This window comes from Phalacrocorax aristotelis, chromosome 1, assembly GCF_949628215.1.
Source record: "Phalacrocorax aristotelis chromosome 1, bGulAri2.1, whole genome shotgun sequence".
NCBI classification, from domain to species: Eukaryota; Metazoa; Chordata; class Aves; order Suliformes; family Phalacrocoracidae; genus Phalacrocorax; species Phalacrocorax aristotelis.
In genome coordinates this window covers 76,961,848-76,966,567 of record NC_134276.1, presented here as the reverse complement: position 1 = coordinate 76,966,567, position 4,720 = coordinate 76,961,848, and the positions used below count along the sequence as shown (strand labels likewise).

The 4,720-nt window shown below is 51.8% G+C and overlaps 2 protein-coding genes across 5 annotated transcripts in view; both read left to right on the top strand.

Moving 5' to 3' along the window:
* Positions 1-4,720, top strand: part of DHRSX (dehydrogenase/reductase X-linked) — a 169,592-nt gene that overhangs the window by 429 nt on the left and 164,443 nt on the right. The gene's annotated exons all lie outside the window — the stretch shown is intronic.
* Positions 1-4,720, top strand: part of ZBED1 (zinc finger BED-type containing 1) — a 58,545-nt gene that overhangs the window by 46,231 nt on the left and 7,594 nt on the right. The window contains exon 2 of one of the 3 annotated variants that reach the window (XM_075094826.1): positions 657-711. The exons of the other annotated variants lie outside the window; for them this stretch is intronic. The gene's annotated coding sequence lies outside the window, so the exon portion shown is untranslated. The remainder of the gene's footprint in view (positions 1-656; positions 712-4,720) is intronic. 3 annotated transcript variants of the gene reach the window in all.

Sequence of the window (4,720 nt, the reverse complement as noted above, 5' to 3'; positions counted from 1 at the left end):
GTGAGCACCGCAGCCGGCGCCGCGGGGCGGGGCGGCGGCGGGGGCCGGCATGAGCGGGGGCCGGCATGAGCAGCCCCCGCCGCCGGCGGGGGGAAAGTTTGCCGCGCTTCCCCCCGGTGGGGGCGGCAGCGCCGGCGCCCCGGGGAGCTGCGGGGCTGAGACCCCACGGCCCAGCCGGGGGGTGGCCGGTCAGGACAGGGTAGGACAGGACAGCCGCGACCTTGGCCGCAGCGGCGGGTCGCCGGGCCGCGCCGCTTTCCCCGCAGCGGGGAAGGGGCCGAGGCACGGCGGTTGCCCCTGCCCGGCCGCCGGCGGACTGCTCCCCGTTCCTCTCCGCGCACCGGGCCGGGCCCACCGCGCCGCCCAGGGGCAGCGGCCCTGAGGGGCTGAGGCTGGCGGGGCGCCCTCCCCGCCCCCGCCGCTCCGGGCCCCGCCCTCGCCGCCGCCGCCGGCGGGCGGCGGGCCCCGGCCCCTACCGCCCCCTCCGGCCCCCGGGCCGCGGCCGCCCCGGACGCGGGGCGGGGCGGGGGGCCGGGCCGGGCCCGGGCCGGGCGCCTGGCTGCACGCCGGGCAGAGTGCGGCCTCGGGAGGCGGCGCGGGGGCTCCGCGGGCCGGGGGTCCCCGCTTCTCCTCTTCCTCTTCTTTGCTTCCTGAAGGTTTCGCCTCAGACCTCGGCTCAGAGCCGCGCGGGCGCAGCCTCCCTCCGCCCAGGTAGGTGCTCGGCGGGCGGGTCGCGACGGGCAGCCTCCCGCTGGCCCCGCCGCTCCTGCCGCCGCCGCCCGCCGTGCCCCCGCCCTGCAGCGGCCCCGCCACCGCCCGGCGGGGCGGCTGGGAACGCAGGCCGCGGCCGCCGTGCCCCGGCCTCCCCGGGAGGGGAGCACATCGCGCCCAGAAAGCTTCGCCTTCCATACCGGCCGTCACTCGCTGACAGCTTTTACGCTGACAAGCGAGTGAGGCTGGCCGTTCTCTCCAAGGGGTTTCAGATTAGTTAGTTGTTGAAGTTATGTTTTTTGCACTTTTTCGATTTGGGTCAACGGCGCGTTTAAAACCGATGAGAGGAAACTTTGAGTTTGCCAGAAAACAGAGATCTGAATTTCCTCTTTCCTCACGTTACTCTCGAAGGCTTTAAAGTGCTTCGGGGTTTATAAACTTATTGCAAGCTACGGGTCCAGACGGAGGTGCAGGGTATTGTCAGAGCAGAGCGTATAGCTGCATGCAAGTCAGTGCCTTTACCTTTCTCTGCTTAGCAGCAAGTCAGCCTTTCTGGCTCTGCCGATAGTTTTAACCAGAGGAAAAGGAGAAAAAAAAAAACCCAACCCAAAATACAAAAACTCGAGAGGGCATAGTGTTTCGGTCAGAAGATGAGACAGATGAGGAAACTGTTTTAGAGAATTTCTGAAGTACTGGGAAGGAGATGGGACAAGTACACCACACAGTAAGAGTGTATTTGTGCGTTTCATCACACGTGGCATCCTTGGGTAGCGTTTTGTCTACTTCTTATTCATTCCCGATCCTTCTGCGATAGCCTAGGGTTCTCCTTTCTCGTTCTCAAAAGACAGATAAAACCCCCAAACAAATGAGGGAACCCTAGTGACAAAAAGAGCAGATGTATGTACAGTTTGAAGTCATCTGAGCATTTTTCTAGCGTTAGTTTTCTCAGCAGAGCAAAGCTGAGTATTGTGCCTAGGGTGTGTAACACTTTCCAAATCTTTTTTCGAACCACAGAGAAACAGCATGACGAAAATGTGACCCGAGTGTTTTGTTGCAGTCTGTTCTTAGCTGCTATTTAAAAAAAAAAAAAAAGTGTTGCGTTTGGAAATGCTGGAGGAAGGCAGTGAAGATTCAACCTGGGAAATATCAGCTGCCTGAGTAGGACCAGGGCAGATCTGACAGATGTGGAAAGTTTCCTTTCAGCCCTAACTTGGGGTGGTTTCTTCCAAGGACAAGTAGTTTCCTCCTCAGATAGTTGTTTGCACGCAGTTGCCTCTTGGCAGTTACCTGCTGCCTTGCTTCGGCTCGCTGTGTCCAGCGGTGGCTTGAAAAAGTGAATCAGCTTGTCAACGGGAACTTTTCTGACCAGATTAACCTCATTTCCATAATAACTTCAAAATAGCGACTGCAGTGCAACAAAAAGTGAAAGTGTCAGTTAGAACGTGCTTAATTAAAGCTTGGATCAGAAAAGAAAACACCCAAGTAACTTTTCCAGACAGTAATCTAGAAGCGTGTGTATGTTTAAAATGCTCTGTATCTTTTCAAGGGGGATGTCTGTAACTCTTACAGGTACAGTCATTTTATTGTTAGGGTGCCTTCCCTTGGAGAGCCTGGAGGGGGGAAGCGGGGCTGGGAAGGGCAGGGCAAAGTGCTGGAGTCAGCCATGCCTACAATCCTGACTCCCTGGCCCCAGTTCCCTCATCAGAATTCCTACTCTTCGTGCGGCAGTGTTGCAGCTCTCCTGTGGAAGGTTTAAAACAGAGGGATGCCCGGTAGCTCATCCTCGAGCTCTGTGGGTGAGCAAGGGGGTCTGATGTCAGTGCAGCACTTCTACCTTCAGATTTTCTGAGAAAAGCTTACTTTCTTGCACTTGCTGGGAAAAAGCGTTCAGGATTTCAGTCCAAAGGAAACCAAATTAGTTTCGTTTTTCTTTACTCTAACTTAGTCAAAGTTGCATGCTCTTGGCATGGCCTTTCGCATGGCTTTTAAAAGTGACCGTCTGTTCTGTCACATCCTCCTGGGATTCATCTAATTTTTGTAGATGGGATTCGAGACAGCTTTTTTGGGGAAGGAGGGCAGTTTGAACTCTGAAATCTAGATTCAGTGCAAAAACTTGGTAATTGTTTTGAGTTGCAAACTGAAGAAGCGAGCCTCTCCCCGCCCCGCAATAGAGAGTAGGAAAGTTGGTCTGAAATTCTGATCTTGAAGCTCAGGGAAGGGAAATAAAGAGCTGGGAGGATAAACGGGGTACAGTCACTGATTGCCTCACCAACTAAAATCTGTGCGCAAAAGTAAAGGGGAACGCATGTTTAACTTGTGTTAAAACACTTTCCCAAGTACTAATTGCATAAATGGTGTAACTGCCGATACGTACTGTAAACTGTGTTAGCGTTCAGTAGTCTAAACAATTAATAGTTTCATTAGAAATTACTGCTTAGATTTTTTAATAGTTAATCTTAATTAATTGGAGAAAATAAAGTCCTGCGTGACTAAAGATCTTGATATAAAGAGCTTTTTAAAAACAAAAATCTAATCAGTGAATTGATTAAAAGACAAACTAATATAAATTATGAAACCAGGATATTAACACTGGAAATGTGGTCCCTGAAAGTCATCCTAATGATAATAAAAATGATTCATATAATAATAATCTCTTTTGGTATTTTAAAAACTTCTCAAAGAATTTATTTGCCATCTTCCTCCTGCATTTTCTCTTCTACTGTATGTGTTTCGTTGAAATTTGGTAGGGGAAGACTAAATGCTGCATGTTGTGTAGTCCTGAAGTCTTTGTAGTTTAATTTGGTACCTGTGACATGTAGCAAACTGGCTCTGAAGAAGGTGGTAATGTGGCTGAAGGTCAGAAGACCTTAAAGATGACACCTCCTTGTCTTAAAAGTGATTGAAATTTCATACATGGTTTTAATTTGCCCCAATTTGTAGTTATTCGGTATCATCATTTGTACCGATTTTCTTTACAGTTAATCATGAAATATTAATTTGGAAACGTGCATCTTTTAATTTTGATTCATGTATCGAGGGCTTTTGCTTTATATGAGTAAAACATAATGATAGACCGAGCACTTCCTGCTCAAAGCCATACGAGCTCTATGTTGTAAAACATCCAGAGGTGGGCTGCAGAGAAGTGACCAGGTAGGAAGGATTGACGGCAGGCAAAAATAAAGTTGCACCTAACAATTAATCCCTCTCTTCCACACATGCACCTGAGAGAATTATTTAGGTAGTTTCAGAAGCAAGGAAACTGCTCATTTTATGGTTGTGCCTGTGCTGAATGAGGCAAGGGTTGTGCGACGATACCTACCATATAATTGGAGAGGGCGCCATCGCTGTGTGCGCACAAGGGGGCAGAGCTAAGGTTGCAGGGTGGCTGCACACCCCACATTTCCTCACATCCCTGTGCTTGGTTTCACAATCTGAGGGACTCTTGTATGGGTTTTTGAACCTATTTTCTTCGCCACTGGGGAAACTGAGCCCTGCCTTGTGCAAGGGTGGCACTGCTGCCCTCTGCAGCGCACGTCGCCACCGGTGTTTCAGTATTTTGGCCCAAGCCCTGCCCTGGAGATGGGAGTCGTGGGTTTGTGTTAGGGGAGAGAGAGAGGGGGGTCTGAGAGGTGTGAGGAAGCAGACCAGCCTGCCCCAGGGAGGGTGGGGATGAGGTGCTAGGGCCAGAAAGGTGGGCGCTTCCTCCTCCTATGCCAGCTGAGTCCACTGCAAGGACAGCAGAGGAGTCTGTCTACAGACTCCTGAAAGCCTCGGCCCCAGAACTGGCGGGTGGTGTTGGGCAGCTGCGCGGAGGAGGCAAAGAAAGCGGCAGCTTCTCCAAAGGTGCACTCTGTTTCAGTGTGGGTGGGAGTTCAAGGGAGAAAGGAAAAGGCATGTTTGTAGCCTGAAGGCTTCTGTGTGCAGAAGGATTTCAACAAACTGAAGTGGCACTAGTTTTTTATCGTGGAAAGTTCAGCAAGCTGAGAGAATTTCCATTGGCTGCCCTTGC